Below are 18345 nucleotides of genomic sequence, written 5' to 3'. Positions count from 1 at the left end.
ACATCGGAAGCGGCTGGTGTTATCGCTGCTTTGAAAGCAGCTGATGGAGTTTGGTGATACCAGTGGTGCTTTTTTTGTCCTTATTGTTTTGGTTGGATGCAGATCAGCTGTAGTAAAAGTTCTCTGTGAATTTCTGAGCTTTATTTTGACTTGTGTTATAATTTCACCTGCTGGTTTACAAAGTCAATTACCTCTTCGATTTAATCTGTCATCTGATAAAAAAAAAAAAAGAGGGGAGGTTGGCATTGGGGTTAGCACTTACCCCGCTCAGCGTAAAAGTCCCCGGTCCCCAATTCCAATTGGGGGACCTTTCTGTGTGCAGTTTGTTCCGTATTTTGTGGACCATAAGGTACATTATAAGGCGCAATATCAATTAGTTGGTCTATTTTCATCCCTAAGGTGCACAACGTTATAAGGCGCATGATAAAAAATGTTACGGTTTATTAGGGGAAACGAAACAGTCCGTTAAGTCATATCTCGCTTTGTTCCCTTGGAAACTGTTTGGTCTTCTTTACTTGCGCAGTTTGTTTGCTTGCTTCCTCTGCTCCCGTACCATTGATTCATTAATGCTGAATTCTTTCTCTGTTCTTATGATAACCTTGAGTTTGAATTCCACTCTGTAAACATGTCTCTTAACAGGTGCCATTTTGGGAGCTCCTCATCCACACAAATGTACAATAATATTCTGTTGAAACATAGTACGTATTGGTATTACACAAAGCGGCGGAGGTAAGTGTACTATGTACTGTTCTCCGATTGGTTTATCGTTGCCAGCGATAGACGCCTGAAGTTGTGTGAGGTTGGAACGAAGTTGTACTTCAACACGACAAAATTATTTATCTAACCAGTATTCAACCAAGGACCGACTTTAACACAATGTCCCCGTCCCTGTGTCAGGTGGGAACGGTCCGACAATCAATCAAGCGGAGCGGCTTCGTCGCTTACCAAAGTCGCACTAAAACATTTTGACAGATGTTTCAGCGCAGTGTACCGCATAAAATTGGTTCGAGGTCAGTAAGCACTACAAGAATTCATATATAAGGCGCAGGGGCGATTTTTGAGAAAATGGAAGGCCTCCAAGTGCGCCTTATAGTGCGAAAAATACGGTAAATTCTTTGTCCAGTTTCCTCCCGCAGTCAAAAAGCTCACAGGGGGTTTATTGGAGAATCCAACATTGCCGAGATGTTTGAATGGTTGTATGTCTAAATGAAGGAGTGATTGGTTCCATGTTTTTATATTAGAGCCCGAATGGTTGTATATCTCCATATGTTGCTGACTGGCAACAGGTCCGAGGTGAACCCCGCTTTCTGCCCAGTGACAGCTGAGAAAGGCTCCAGACCCCCTGGTGACCCTGAGTGTAGGATAAGGGTTACAGATAATGAACGAATGGTTCAGCAGTCATTAACAGCAACAGTGAGGACATACGCAAGCAGATTCTATCAGCTCTTAAATGAGTCTAAAAGGTCACATGGACAGTATCTACAACTTTTTGGATGTCATAATGTTTTGTTTTTTCACTTTGGGTTTTTTAACCGATCGGACTAATCAGATTATTTGATTCCATGTAAAGCGCCTGGTAATGACCAGTCGCCCTTTTTTTCTGAAGCGGCCAACCATACATGGTCGGTTAATGTAAAGGTACTTTTTCTAGATATTGTTGGAAGCCAAAAGACGCGTTATCAAGACAGACAGTTAAGCGGTAGTAAAAGGGCTGTCTGAAAAATGATTAGGATTAGATTTTAATCCTGTGTTCAGTACGATCGCACCGTCAGGTTAATGATGAGTGACTGGAACCCGCAGACCAAACATCCAACTCTGATGAACAAATGGTGCTGGATGTTGTTCTTTGAAGTTCCATCTCCCGAAGCAGAAACCCCGCTGTTGTAACTTACCTTTGAAAGTTGAACACATGGAATGCCATAGTGATTCATTACCTGACTGATCCCTTGTTTTTACAGTACCAAAGATTCTGCCTTTTGGAGGGGAGATGCAGGTTCTACCCGCTCCACTTTTTTTAATTAAAGGATTAAAAAGTTGATACTAAATTTGTGCTTAGGGAAGCCAGCGCTCACACCAAAACTCCTATCTTGTCAGAGGTTGACCGTTGCCTGAACTTTGTTGACAGCGCAGAGTAAATTGGCCCAGCCACGGGTCAGACCCTTGTCAATACCCCCGCCCCGTTAAACCCAGGTCTCAAAATGTAAAGAGGATTAGCCTCCATCTGGGAAATCACGTCTCTATCTCACAATGAAGGATTTTGGACAGATCATGGAGAACCTCTTGAGTACAGGAGAAAAACGTTACAGGATTTAAATTCCTTAATCCAGCACCAATGCCTCACTCTTACAGGACAGGTGAATAATCCATTCGAGAAGAGAAACCCTTTTTTTTTAAGAGCTAAACTTTGTGTTCAATGAGGTCATGACAGGTGGCGGCATCCTGGGGGCACATTGACGGAGACAACTGTGGTGGAGACAAGGGCAGAGCCGTCTCAGGACAGACAGTCCCTAGACAGGTGGTCTGCTGGTGTCAGCACCACCTATCATGACCTCGGAGGTGGGTTTTTTTTTCATCTTCGGGGTCAAGTTGAGGTCACAGTTTCCAGACCTGAAGATTTGCGACCTCCTGAGCGCACATCTGTCGGGGGCCGTTCAAAAATTACGAGGGAAATCTTCATTAAATTTTGTGAAGTTGTAGAAAAGGGGGCAAAGGTGAACATAAACTATTTTAGGGAAGAGGACAAATTTTGGCCGGCTTAATTTGAATGCCTCTCTATCCATCTCAGATGGGCTTCGCTATAATTTTGTTGTCTTGTCGCTCTACAGCATTTTACACACTGACGTTATTCAATCTTATGACAACATTTTTATATCAATTTATTAACTTATTAATTTTTTATTCCTTATTCTCACCCTCCCCTTTTTTTTTACTGTTCATACAATTTCCTACTATTATTTATTATTGTTATGTTTTACTTGAAACTCTGGCACAACAATTTCCTTCGGGATAAATAAAGTTGTTCTTATTCTTATTCTTATTCTTAAATGTTTTGTGCAAACTATAGTATTTAGTTGCATTTTAACTAAATTCAAGTGTTAGGCCCGGCATATTCCATTCCGTTGGATCTAGTCTGAGAGAGTGTGTGTGTGTGTGTGTGTGTGTGTGTGTGTGCATTGTAGCATGATTGAGGCTCACCAGAAATTGCAAACGGATTTAGTATTACTGAAAGTTTCTTTGTACTCGTTTTACAGGTACTGCCGGCCAAGCAGGATTTACCTGAACGAAATAAAGAAAGGAACTTGCTCCCAAGGGGGGAAAGGGAAACTGTGGTACAAATTAGAGAGGTAAGATAAATTTCATTATTTAGAAGAAGGGTGTCTCAAAATGCTCAGAAATTAAGTAAATGACTGTTCTGTGGCAATAAAGAAACTTGCGATTGTATTTATTTGGTTTTGGTTAATTGGTTTTTCACCCTCTTTCACCTGCAAGTATTGCAGAGCGACGTGTTTGTGCCGCAGTTTAAATGTGAGTTTATAGATTCGGTCTAAGGGGCGGTATTTTGGCTGGACAGCCTAGACCTCACCTGAACGCATCAGTGCTCCTTAAATTCCTCTCAGGAATGACAAACCAGCGTGGACTTAATCCCGGAGTCAGTGAAATGCCAAGAAAAATTCAAATAGATAGAAAGAGGAACTTCTGCGAGGGAGATGAGCAATATACCTGTGTGTTGATACCCAAATTATTAATTTTCCTATTACTGTTTGTTCTGCCATTTCCAGGGACAGTAGTTTCCAAGGTTGTTTGTTAAGATGTTACTTTTAATTTTTTTTCAATGGTGTCTTAACTGGAGGTCAGTCTAACAATAGATCATATAGTTAATCTTAAATCAAACAAAGCTAATCGACCGATGTTACGTAACCTGTCCAGCGTGAAGAGAAAGAAGGAATCCCTTTCTGAACTCTTTTTGTTTTCGGCCGTTTGACTTCCTTGTTTAGAATCTGACCTTTTGAAAGAGACCACAAAATGCTAAGTCATCACAAAAGTATATAAAGATAGATTATCAGTTATTGTAGGTTTTGTTGTCAAAGATATTAATTGCGCCACAAAGGTCTTTGCAGGGCAAAAACTGAAAAATACACTGGAAACACACAGACACCTCACAGAAAAAGCATACATGCATTGCTAATGCTGTTCAACTCCAAACAATAGTTCTCAGATTGTACTGTACACACACACAAACATGCTCACGCTCACACACGGATGCACATATAGGCAGCTGCATCACCCAGCACCAATTACTGCAGCTGTGACCTCACATGTCCGGGTCAGTGATTCCCACCAAATGGACAAAAAGAAACTTGTCCTGGAATCTCTGCTCCCAATTACTCAGCACTGAGCTCCCCGCGCGAACAATGCTGCAGGTGAGAAGTTGGACCGGATGCGGTCACAGTTTGGCAGAAACACACTAGGGCCCTGTGGCCCTGCTTGGAAGGGGCAGCATGTCTGTTGACAGATGGAGGGAAAGGATTGAATGTGTTGAGAGTAGACCCCTAAGACTGGACCATCTTTTTTTTTGAATGGTGTTTGTCTAGTCATCAGAAGCAGTAAAGACGGAACTGCTCTGCCCTCCACGTTGTAGTTGAGTGAAGGGTTCAGCTGTATTTAGTGGCAAATATAAAGGTGCAGCCTCGGGGGGCACAGGTAAGGGTCGACTGCCATTGGTGCCAATAACCTACAGGGTACCGGTAGAAATAAGGCTACTGTGGGTCGAAGAAGGAGAGAAGGAAGATGTGTTTGGAAGCAGAGAGAGAAGAGGAAAGGCAAGAGTCTGGGACTGAGAGTGGGGACTTTGAATATTGGGACGGTGACAGGAAAAGGGAGAGAGTTGGTTGACACGATACAAAGAAGTAAGGTGGATATACTGTGTGTCCAGGAGACCAGGTGGAAAGGTAAGGCCAGGAGCAGGTTTTAAGTTGTACTATCATGGTACTGAAAGGAAGAGAAGTGAAGTAGGAGTTATCTTGATGGAGGAGTTTGTGAGGAATGTTTTGGAGGTGAAAGAATGTCAAATAGACTTATGAGTCGCAAACAGGAAATTGAAGGTGTGGTGCTCAATGTTGTTAGTGGCTATGCCTCGCACGTGGGATGTGAATTTGAAGAGAAGGAGAAGTTCTGGATTGAGTTATATAAAGTGATGCAGAATATTCCCCGAAATGAGAGAGTGGTAAAACAGATGCAGCATTTGCTTTAAGGATGCTAATAGAGAAGTACAGAGAAGGCCGGAGGGAGCTGCATTGTGTTTTTGTTGACCCAGAAAAAGCATACGACAGGGTGTCAAGAGAGGAATTCTGGTATTGTATGAGGAAGTCTGGAGTGACAGAGAAGTGTGTTTGACTGGTGCAGGACATGTATGCTGGCTGTGAGACAGTGCTGAGGTGTGCTGTGGGTGCAACAGAGAAGTTCAAGGTGTGAGAGGGACTCCATCAGGGATCAGCGCTTGCAGTGGTGATGGACAGGCTGACAGATGAGTTTAGACAAGAATCTCTATGGACCATGATGTTTGCAGATGACATTGTGATCTTTAGTGGAAGCAGGGAACAGATTGGGGAAAATCTTCAGAGGTGGAGGTATGCGCTGTATAGGATGGGAATGAAGTTAAGTTGCAGCAAGACAGAATATATGTGTGTGAATGAGAGGAACCAGGTGGAACGGTGAGGCTACAGGGGAGAGGAGATCGAGAAGTTGGAGGATTTCAAGTACTTAGAGTCAGCAGTCCAGAGCAACAGAAAGTCTGGAAAAGAGGCTAAGAAACAAGTCAAAGTAGCTTGGACTGGGTAGAAGAAAGTATCAGGGGTACAATGAGACTTATCAACCAGAATGACAGGAAAAGTGTACAAGACAGTGGTGAGACCAGCGATGCTGTATGGTCTAGAAACACTGACAATGATAAAAAGACAGGAGGCAGAGCTGGAGGTCGCAGAGATGAAGATGCTGAGATTCTCTTTGGGACTGACCTGGATGGATAGGATCAGGAAGGTCAGAGAAGCCAGACTGAGATGGTTGGGTCATGTACAGAGGAGGGGTAGTGAATATATTGGATAGACGGATGCTGGAATTGGAGCCGCGAGGCAGGACGTCTAGAGGAAGACCAAAGAGAGGATTTATGGATATGAAGTAAGTTGGTGTGAGAGAGAAAGATACAGAGAATAGGGTTGGATGGAGTAGGTTGATTCACTGTGGCGACCCCTGAAGGGAAAAGCCAAAAAGGAAAAGAATAAAAAGAAGAAGAGGATTTCATATTCTCTAAAAATGATCATAAGGGAAAATAATACAGTGGGCAAATATTCAGAGCCCTTTCATACAAAATTATGTTTTTAGAAATGAAGAAATTAATTTTAAAAAGCAGAGGTATGAGGCATTTGCTAAAAATGATAGTTCACACTTGACACCGATACAGGTTTTTTTTTGGAGTTATACACACAATTTAACAAAAGTTCTATATTTCTAATCGTGTCTGCTTCGATGAGAAACATTAATCATCAGACATAATATGAGAGCATCTGGTCTTCTCATAAAATTAGATATTAAAGCACAGATTCCCTATTGTTTTTTGTTTTTTTTTACATGGGATTCCCCCTTTCCTGGCTTCAAAGTGTGGATCCTTGGTTGGCCGGGATCACGACTCAGGGTTTGAGTTCATTGGAGGCAGAACGTTTCAAGTAATTCTAACCCTGTGATTAACACAATTCACTGTCAGCTTTACCTCAACCTGAGATCACATACTCGAGCAAGGTTGATTATTACGGCTGCCACAAAAAGCCGAGGAATGTCAGGGAGAGGTGAAGTGTGTGTGTGTGTGTGTGTGTGTGTGTGTATGTAGCGAACAGAAACACTGTGGGTCCGCTGTCTTCAGGGAACAGAACAGTAGTATGTGTTGCAGAGAACGGCTAAGGTCACTAACAGAGGCCTGCATTGATTCCACAGATGTGGTAAGGTCAAAAACTATCATGGGACCTTTGCCCCTGGGCGGTTTTCCAATCATTCTGTTTCTCATAATCTGTGGAAAACTTGTTTGCTTTTTACAGTCCAATGACCACTTATCTCGGCAGCGATTACAGTGCCCTCTTTGCGCCCCGACAGTTCAATCCCACGTACAAGTGATCTAATATGCCCCCCCTCCCCACAACCCACCGGAGTACATCCTGTTTGAAATGTGAAGCTGCGGTGTGGAGAAATAGAGGTTTAATTTGAGATTTGCAAATAATCTGCGTTCAATTAATGTGCAGCTCCTTGTGAGAGGTGTTTTCCGGCATGTAAATATCAGCAGATTTCTTGAAAAGAATCGACCAATAAGCGCCTGCCTTACTCTAAACCGTGGGTGGGCGAACTTTTTGGCTCAGGGGCCGCATTGACTTTTAAAATTTGACAGGCGGGCTTGGTCAGCACAAGATAAAATACATTTAAAAGAAGAAAAAAACGCATTTGTAAAAAAACAGTACATTTTGGACTCTTCTTGCATTTGCTTTGACCAGCTTGGTTTTGAAGGTTCTGATATTTGCTTGCATTTCATGCCTTGACCATTTTCTTCCCTTGTAGCTTCACGCGCAGCTCATTCATGTGTGTCAGCATGTCCACAGTAAAGGCTAAATCACAAAGTCAATCTGTGTCATTCAGCTCAGGAAAATTCTCAAGTAGCTCCAAAAATTAAATAATCTTCTGTTTGAGCTGCCACATTCATTGATCCGATCATTCAATCATACGCATCAAGTATGAATTCTGTACCAATCTTTGCGGGCCGGATTAAAAAGACCTACGGGCCGGATGTGGCCCGCGGGCCGTAGTTTGCCCACCCCTGCTCTAAACGAATAGGACATTTTGAGCATCATCTCTAAAGGCGTTCCAATGAGTCCCCTTTACGTCCAGCTTTGGGTTGATAAACACCAGAGGCCGTGTGAAGATGACTTAGTGGGTCAAACACAGCCTGCAGATATCACAGACAGTGGGCGGGATGTATTAATGTGCGCGTTGTCTCACACACAAACGTGGGGCGCGTGCACATAGTGGAAACAGACGGTACTAAAAATAAACCATCTGAAATATTTAACTTACTGACCCAGAAAACAACCTCGGCGTAATCACATGTTTGCACAAGCCCGGGACGCCGCAACGGCGGAGCCATGATATCATTTGGCCTGGTGCTCATAATGAAATCTACAGGCTGCTCTCCGCTGCCCTCCACCTCACATTAATGCATCGGCCTCGTGCACGGAACGGGCTTGTATGTCATCCGCGCTGAGCCGGTTCAATAAAGCTGAAAAGAATGTGCTGTTCAGTTTGATCGTCGGGCGCGGAGAGTTTTGAATGATCGCCCTTGGCGGGGGCGGGTTATCATTTAGAATAATTCAAAGCGATGAATAATAAGATTGTAACATTTATATCCACTTTAGCAGTATTTTTCAAATATTTCCCAAACGTGTACAGTATACCCTTGTTTTTCGCGGGGGTTACGTTCCAAAAAGAACCCGTGATAGGCAAAATCCGTGAAATAGAAACCTTTTTTTTTTTTTTACAATTTTTATACAATTAAATACTCTATTATACATTGCTGCTGTCGTCCTTATGTTTTTTTCTTCCTTCTTTATGGAACGAACGGAAGATTCATTAATTCAGTAATGCCGACCTACAGCCGCATAGCTTTTACCTTCCCTTAGCATGTCCAGAAGTTTAGCTTTATCTGCTATAGATAGCATCTTCCGCTGCCTTTTGGGCCCTGCCGCAGAGCGTTTTATCAACATTATGGGTTTTTAGAGAAACTCGAAATTGCAAGAGTTTTTGCACGTACGTCATGTAAATTTGGCCAGCTGTTTTAGGTACGTGTACATATTGAACTGCAACGTTATTGACGCACAGGTAGAGGAGAAGCGGAGTGACTTTTTAGCCAATCAGAATGCAGAACACAATGCACGATGCAAATCCGCAAAGTAGCGAAACCGTGAAAAGTAAACCGCGTTATAGCGAGGGATCACTGTATACATGACATGATAACAGTTTGTACTGAAATTCACAATATTAAGCCGAATTCCTAAAGGTTTGCACTTTGAGTGATGAGGTATCTTTTTTAAGCCCCCTAAAATGTTCCACATAATATTTGAATATAGTGTGTTTGGGATTTAATATTTCACTTCAAATTCCAGAGGTTACTCCTGAATAAGGACAATTTTGCACAGGCTCAACTTGATCTCAGCCAGTCCTATCTTTTATAAAAATTAATTCATTTATTATTCAATTCATAATGGATAGTGAAAATTATCATTGTTTCAATCCACCTTTCTTTGATATTGGTAGAATGTCATGCCACATTCTTCTTCCTCTGCTAAAAAGACATTTTCAACATTTTGTATGTCTGTAAATTTCTTACCTCCTGGTTGCAGATGTTGTTAGCACCCTTTTGAAAGTATAAAAAAAAAAAAAAAAAAAAAAAAACGTCGTTTGACGATCCATCCATCACCTACCACTTTTTCCTGCACTTGGGGTCACGGGGATGCTGGAACCTCTCCCAGCTGTCCTTGGGCAGGGGGCGATAAAACCCCCGGACCAGTTGCTAGTCGATCTCAGGGCCACATAAGGAGACGGACAACCATTCGCTCTTATTTACACATCTAATTTTTCCCAATTAGCCTGCATGTTTCTGGACTTTGAGAGGAAACAGGTGAAATCTTGAGAAAACCCACACAGATGTGGGGAGAACATGCAAACTCCAGAGAAGGAAGGCACCTCATGGGAATCAAACCTGGATGGATAGGATCATATTGTAGTATAATCGTAATAATAGTATAATCGTCTTTGGTGCTGTGAGCTTGCCGCATGTTGCTTGACCCTTCATCCTTTTAAAACCAAAATTATCTATTTGGGTTTATGAAGAATAAAGGACATAAGGAATCTCCGACACTGATAATTGTAGCATAAATTAAAACAAAGAAATCTGTGACTGTAATCAAATGTATTTTTAAGCAATCCAGGTTTTTATATAAGTCAGCAAATGAGAAAATGATTAGTTGACCTCCATAACCTTTGAGCTGGAGATTAATTAAGCAAAATTATGAAGGTAGCAACTCACTGATTAATTTCATGTTTTAAGGACTGAATAATAATATGAATACCGTTATTTCTGGACGATAAGCCGCGACTTTTTTCACTTAAACAACGATGTGGCTAATATATGGATTTTTTTGTGGGGGGGGGCTAACGAGCTTCACGCCGCTAAAACATTTATCCTCGTCACATCGGACCGATAAAATGACCACGAAATTCTGAGTCTGTTCAACTCCGACACCGAAGAAGACGACTTTGACGGTTTTAGTGCGCAGTAGGAAGACCCAAATATCGACGGGCTAGCCGGTGCGGCTTATATTGAGGTGCGCTCAATAGTCCGAAAATGACGGTAATCGCTGTCATGTGAATAAATTCAAACAATGTGGCTCTATGAGGGGAAAAAGTTTGTCAGAAAAGAAAAATCAAATGAAGTGCGAGTCAAAGTTCCTAGGTGACCCCAGACATGCCCTTCTTGGGTAGGCGAGTTTGACGAGGAGGACACGATGATTGGCATGGCCCCCTGTCCTGCTCGCAGCTAAACAGCCGTGTCCATATTCAGCAGTGATATTGGCCTCTAACCCCCAGACCAGATGCCATTACCATTTTAGAGTCACACAGAGTGTCCAGGCCGGTGCACAACACTATCAATATTAATGTTCTGTGACTGAGGCGGCTTTGGAAGAACTTTCTCCCACATCAATATTGATGGTGTTGCCATACATTGGAGTTGGGGGGCCTTCTTTAAGGATTTATAAGAGGAATGCCGGTGGGGGTGGCGTCCGTGCGCGAAGGGGGCCAGATGCCATTTTTGGTCGGCGCGTAAATGACGTACATTTTCCTGCGGAGCAATTTCCATGAGAGAGGGGCGACTCCAGCCCGTGCTTGATGAGATCTCAGTGGAAAGGGGTTGTTTGGAGGCAGATCCAATTCCCCTGCACCGGTTTTTGCCGGAGATGATAGTTATGGAAAAATGAACATTTCATTCTGGGGCATGGGGGAATACTAAATGGGGGTTTGTTGATTCTGGAAACGGAGGTATTGGTTTTGGGACATCTTTACAAACAGTCCACCGTCGGGCCACACACGAAGACACAGATCCAGTTCATTATAATATTAGCTTTGGAGATGCATTACGCTATATATCAAGTGTCAAGAGGTTGTGCTCACTAAAGAGTTCCAGGCTACTCTCTTTTGTCATGCTCTCAGACACACATCGAAGCAACACCATTGATAAAAAAGACAAAATAAACTCTGTTTTGCTCTCATAAACCACTTGCAGTGACACGTGTCCTTCAGCTTCTCACAAGAATGGATGAAAGTCATCCGCCTCCGTTTTGGTCCCAGACAATTTACTTTTTAAGGACAATCCAGCGCTTTTTATCTTCCGTGTTTACTACATCCAGTAGCTTTTCAGACGGTTTGTCTGCATGTAGAGGCGGTCGAAACAACCCGGATCCGAACGTCTGATGAAATCTCCATTTTACGCTTGTTTTATTTCGCACCCTCTTTGCAGCAGCTTCATGTCCTGGTGTTTCAGAACTGCGACCGACACACTTACTTTCCCGTACAGCTCTAATGGAGCAGCGTTTTGTGCAGTTATACTTGTCCGTAATTTGTGGCCCCTACTTTTTCCCCACTTTGATGTGATGATTTGACATGTCATTGACACATCGGATACAAACAGGTCGGCTTACCTTCTGTTTTTCTTTCTGCTTCTATTATTAACCTTCTGTTATCTAAGCTGTTACTGTGGAAGGGTTTTCAGTCTTTGTCGGTGCGGTGAGCTCGAGGTCCCAGCTCTTTTAATAAACTTTTCAAACAATTAAAGTCGTTTTTTATTTGGTTGCACCTTCAAGGGGATTTTTATTTTTGCTTGCATATCTGTCAGGTTTGGTATTAGTCGTTGTGTTTGTTTATCTTTCTAATCGGTAATTTCCCATTTAGATATAACTTGTTTTTTTCTTGGACTGATTTATGTGCCAAAGATTTAGGCCTGCTAGTACTCGAGGTGCTGGAATCCCAGTTTTGTTGCTCTTCCACGTATCACGTAGATGTGGTGACAAGTTTCTATTGTTTTATTTAAAAAAAAAAAAAAAAAGACCAGCCTCTAGGAGGTTTTGTGTCTAAATTCCTTCTCTGTTCCATCTGTAAACTGATTATGTCAAGTGCAGACCTGTGAAATATTTCAGAATGTAGAAAATGCTTGTGTTGGAATCAGTGAATGTCTTCAGCAAAGGCGACGGGGACCGACGGATCGTCTTTTGTTTTTGACTAAATCGGACTTTGGATGATTTAATTGTGAATATATTCATATCCCTCTCACTGGGAAAAAAAAAAAACACCGGCGATGAACTGTAACTATCAAAGAGAGTTATTGATCTGTGGGTGTTTCCCGATGAAAGTGTCCTGTTCAGCTCGGTAAGCGAGCAAACTGGCCCTCAAAGATTCGCACGTTTTTTTCCACATTTTTTTTAATTTCCCTCTGTTTCCAATCAGTTAAGCCAACTGTGTCCCCAATGAAACACTCAACCGTCACTGAATCTGCCAACAAGTTGGCACCGCGGCGCAAACTATCCCAACATAATTATCGTCACTATTTTATATTTCGCCACCCTGTGATTGACCTTTTTTTAATTCTTCCATCGGAACATTGAAAGGTGGAACTGGCTATTAGACTGTAATAATCAATTGGTCTGATTTTGACCCCAAATCTTTGCCATCCAATCCTGTGCGCGCATTTGCCGTCGGGGCAGAGCAAGAGAGCGCGGTCGGTTAGTTTTACATTTAGATGGAATTGAGCAACAACGGTCTCATCGCATCGCATCAATCTATTGATCTTTTAAAAGCACAAATCCAACACCTTCTCTCAAGATGACCCGCGATGAACATGTCGCGGGACAAAGCTTTGTTTTGACAAGACACGGGTTGCAGACGCGACTGACCGTCCTTCCTCCCCCCACCTCTCACACATCCTCCTTTATACTTAATGCCCTGCTATTTTGATGGAGAGCCAATAAGTGGGACCCCTTTGGGGAGACAAAGACTGACCTCAATTCAATCTGACATCCCACCTATCGATCTGGGTCCCTGTATCCCCCGGAGATGGGCGTCTGGCTTGTCCTTGCGACGTTCACATTTAGCGACAAGCGAAAACACACCTTTCTTATCAAACTAAATCCCTCCGCGTGTCTCGCCTCCTCCCCCCCCGGTCTAAATTACACAACGGGGGGGACCTTCTTCTCCGGTCCCGCACCTCCCACGTCAAGCGTGTTCATCTTTACCGGGGCCCTTTTGCTAAATTGAAAGTGTGTCATAACAAATAGAGGAGGTGTCTGGCATAAATGCATGTGACTGCTGCCTATGTCATCTCTGTCAAAGGGCCATCCCTTGTATTTTTAACAGGGGGACCGTGATATGGACCCAGGACAATTACTGTCAGAGCGCAGGGGGTGATGAATCTGCTCCTTTATTGTGTTTGTCATCTCGACCTCTAGCCGAGACCTGATTGGTATGACCGTCTAGCCTCAGACAGATCAGATGGATGTATGGTTTGTGTCCTGTATGTGTGAACGCGAGCATCAATGCGCCGCAGCGTAACCTTGGCGACTCTCGCCCCGGACGGCTGAGAAACTCCGTAGCGTCGTATAGACTCTGCTTTCTGCAAAATGTTTAATGGCCAAAACATCTGTCCATTGTCTTGGATCGGAACGTGACCTCTGAGCTCGAACGATAAAATCTAGTGCGTTTACTTTCCCTTCGAAATGTTGCGTACAAGTGGGGAATTGCACGCTTCGACTGATTTAATTGTGCTTTTTGATATATGGCGCCGCCTTACTCTTCTACTCCCTCCCCCATTATCTTGCTGCCACAGCAGGGGGAAAATATTTCACCCAATTAATACAGAGCAGAATTTACAGGAACCGCAAATTGCCTGAGTGACTCTTAAAAGCTTGATAAACAGTTAAGGGTTAAAAATCAAGGGCGGTCGATTGAAATACCGCTTATGAAATACAACCGGCTCCAATTACACACACGCTGTTCCAAAGCTATTCGAACTTTACGGTATATTCATTTCACCTTTTTACTTTAAAAGCCACATATTTATACGATTCGTACACTCGGTCATTAATATGCGAGACGTAACCTGAAATAGCAACACCTGGTTCTGTAGGTTCTGATATTTATTTCCTCTGATTTGTATCATGAAGCAGCGTATTTTGCTTTCATGGATCTTGCTGAGCCCAGTGTTTGGCATAAATGGCAGGTGTGCAAAATTGAAGTGCAGAGGTAATTCAGCTCCTGCCATTCAAAAGAGCTATGGCAGATTGATTTACCTTTACTCATAAACATGCACACACACACACACACACACATGCACATACACATGCACCTTTGGGCCACATGGGGTTTTTTATATTCATACAGTGAAGGAAAGAAAAAAAATGCACGCCTCCAAAATGGAGGTTGAGGGGTCATGGTGTTTGGCCAGGAGTGACAGCTCTGAAATGAAGGCATAAGTCAATTGGCTACTCGTCATACATACACACACACACATTTTGGACAAGAGGTGGGACACTGGTGGGCAGTCAAGACAGCGGATGGGGAATGGGGGGTTGGGGTTGGTCTGTAGAGAAGGGAGACTAGGTTGTAAAGGCTCTAGTTTTACCATCTGATGACCCTGTGTGTGTGTGTGTGAGTTGCAAAAAAAAAAAAAAAAAAAGGATTACAGAAAAAAAAAAAGGGTTAAGAAAAAACCAATTGAGACCCGAAGTGTAATAAGTTAATTTTCCTATTTTCTGTGTTTCTTTTACTCTCTCTATCTTACTCTCCATCCGACTGCTGAACACGATAAGCTACAAAAGCCGTATTTACCCAGAGCACACACATACATACACACACACCCAGTAACACACCTTGAACCTAAAGGTCAAAGACCATGTGTGTTCCTTCTCTGTCTGTCACACACACACACACACACACACACACACACATGCATGCACCTTGTTCGTTTACTCTCTGTCATGCACCAAGCAGGCCATTATCAACATTTGGGCTGAATCCCAGCATGAGCGAGGGAACCCTGCAAGGTTTATAATCATTGACTGACTGATCGCCAGTATTGATCTGTGTGATGTGACTCACTGCCAAGAAGAAGGAATGTAAGCGTTTCTCTCCTCATTTCCACAACTTTTTTTTTTCTCGAATAAAGCATTTATGACAAACTGCAGCCAATAACCGTTTACTTCACCGATGGATTTTTTTATTTTTTATGTTAAAAATAGCTGTGTGACAGTGACATCAAGTAGAAAGTAAGCTTAGTTATAATGTCTGTAGCTCAAGACCAAGAAGTAGCGGTATTGAAATTTAATTTGCTACATTCTCTCACAAGAAGTGGAAGAGTTGCAGTTGAACGCACTGCCCAGACTCCAGCTTTCTGGGTTGTACTGAAAAAGGGGAAACCTCAGGTCATGGATGTGAAAAATGAGAGAATTGTCGACTGTTAACCGATGGCTCAATGGATGACGCACACTTAGCTCACAATTAACTTCTTTTTTCCTTTCGCCTGTTTCATTCCCGGTACTCTTTTATCACACATTCTTTCTGCCTCATTTCGCCACCCATTCTAATCTAATGCACTATTAACAATAATCTCTATTATTAGATTGATTTATTTTTCTTGTATTTATATTCTCTTCTCTCTGATATTTTTATTCTTTGTGATTATATTGATTATTATGATTTATTGATTTCAAGATTTTTGTTAGTTTAGTTTCATGCATCTGTTTGTTTAAATTTAAAAGACAAACATGCTGGATTAGGATTTGAACAACATCACCGTTTATGCTAATAGTTTTGCATTGTTGTTTGACAAAGGTGAATTTGCTGCACAGGCGTCTCTTCTTATTAGCATGGTAATGAAGACACAGTATTGTTTAAAAAAGGCCTTCGCCATGCAGAGCCAGTTTGACTTGGTTTGCCATCAGCTACTGAAATTTGCATCTCTATTATACTTTGGCCGCACACAGGCTTGTCGTGTCGACGGGTTAAAACAGGACGATCCATTTCTTTGACCCATAACCACATGAGTGGCTGTTAAACGGTGAATAAACATCCCAGTCCTAATAAATCCTCCACCAAGCAGCTGAATGGGGCGAGTTGGATTTTATCTGCAGTAATATATATATGGCAAAAAGTATGGCAGAAAGTGAATGTAAAACAATGAAAAAAAAGGGTGACAAGTTCGCCTAAAACTGTTTTTTTTTTTCCCCAAAGATAAGTTAAGTCAATGAATGCAAGCTTAGCAACAGATGGGTCATCACAAGTTTCCCTATGACTCGACGCCGCTTGTTGAATTTAAAGTGGATGTTAGGAACTTTGGTGCGAGTTACTCAGCGTAGCCAAAAAGAAAAGCCTTTCTAAGTTACAATCAAGCCGTTTGTTCTAACCTTGTCAGGTTGATTCACCAAGGAGCTTTCTTGCAGGTAATGCTTTCTTGCAGTGGTGAAGGATTTATGAATGGAAATGGGATGATGTTAATGCATGAAGTAGTGCAATTAACTCATCTCTGTGGGATTTAATCTTGTTTCTTTAGTGAAGTTAGGAAGATTGCCTGGTAATCCCTGAAAGACAGTGGGTATGGATTGTTAAGAAATACTAAATCGGATCCACCGGCTTGCGCCGAGGGAATGTCGTGAACGCAATCGAAGTTGGCGTCACAACTATCCGCTCGCTCCAGGACGTGAAAAAAAGTCACCGCAGCTGAGATGCAGATTACATCAAAAACTGCAATGATGAAACAAAAAATCCTAAAAACAATGTCATAACATTGACAAACACACAATTTTTCAGGTTCTTTCTTTAATGAAACAGACCACAGTTTACACGCCTGCAAGACAAAGAGATGAAACTGACGTGATGCTTTTTTCAAGAGTCCAGTGATGTTTCTGGCATCATGGAAAGTGCAACTGGTTAAACTTAATTTGATTTATAAAGTTGTAATGCTCAAATAGCAGCAAGGTTTTGTGGCAGGTGTTGTGTGACCGCTTACTTTCTCCCCGATAAAGATAATCCTCAAAACATCCAAGGAAAAGAAACGTGCCAAGTGTGTTTTATTAATTTCTTGATGCAGAATAAGCCCCAGAAAGCGACAGATATCTTGTTCTCGAGGTGTTTTACATTCACATGATACAAGTGAAACCACAATTTTTCCTATAACTTTCCTGACTCTGTGTTTGTCGCCAATGCTGACCGTTTACATTAAACTGGGAAATAAACAGTTTGTTTTTTTATTAGCTATAAATAAGCTAATTTGAAATGAACTGTTTTTATGTTTTTATGCGTGTTCTTCTCCCTTCCTGACCGCAGCGCGTGCCGCGAGAAGACGAAAATACAATGCTGTTTTCCAGACTGTAAATTTGGTAGGTTTAATGTTAGCACGCCAGTAATCCTGTGGATGTGGCTGCTTAAGCCAGCAGGGAGGCTAATTAATTCCATTTTGTTTTTTTGTGCGATGCACTGTGCAGTGAGAACTGGCTGTGCACTGGTGAAATTGATCCGCTTTATCACCAGGCCAAAGAAATTTGCAGTGGAGCCAGTCGGTGACTCTATTTCATTATTTTTGATTTTCGATGGAAGGGTTCGATTCTCGTACAACTGGACCCCAGAGGGTTTTTTTTTTTTGTGTGTTTTCGTCGGTTGTGTTTCATGTTCACATTCACTAAATCTGTTTGGGTGTTAAAATAAGAGAAAAAAACAAATGCTGGAAGGCAACTTAAAAAAGAAATTAAAGATGTCCATTGGTGAAAGAGTTAAAGGCCCACACTGTGGCATTAGTCCCACCACAGTTTAATAATGAAACCAAATATTTTTTCATAAAAGATCTTTATCATTGGGTTTTGCGAGGTTGCCTCAGCTTAACATCTCACTCTCAGTTAGTGCAGCCCTCTCCTGCTGTGCGCACGCATGACCACACACAAACTAACGCACACACACACACACACACACACACACACAAACATAAACACACTCACACTGCAATTTGGTACATCCGAGACACCAAGGCAATTTGAGGACACATCGCTTGAGGTTTGATTCTCATAAGCAAGCTGAGATAACCCTGATAACATCATCAAACTTTAAAAAGCTCCACCAGAAAATCTCCTCCAGGCTGAGTTGTGCTCATTGTAATGAGTATTGAACTTTGAGTAAAATCCCCTTCATTTCTAATCATCTGACAGTCAAAGAACAGAAAAC

This window comes from Fistularia commersonii, chromosome 10 (assembly GCF_037954325.1).
Source record: "Fistularia commersonii isolate RoL2024-O1a breed Wild chromosome 10, RoL_Fcom_v1.0, whole genome shotgun sequence".
NCBI classification, from domain to species: Eukaryota; Metazoa; Chordata; class Actinopteri; order Syngnathiformes; family Fistulariidae; genus Fistularia; species Fistularia commersonii.
This window is presented reverse-complemented; position numbering follows the sequence as displayed.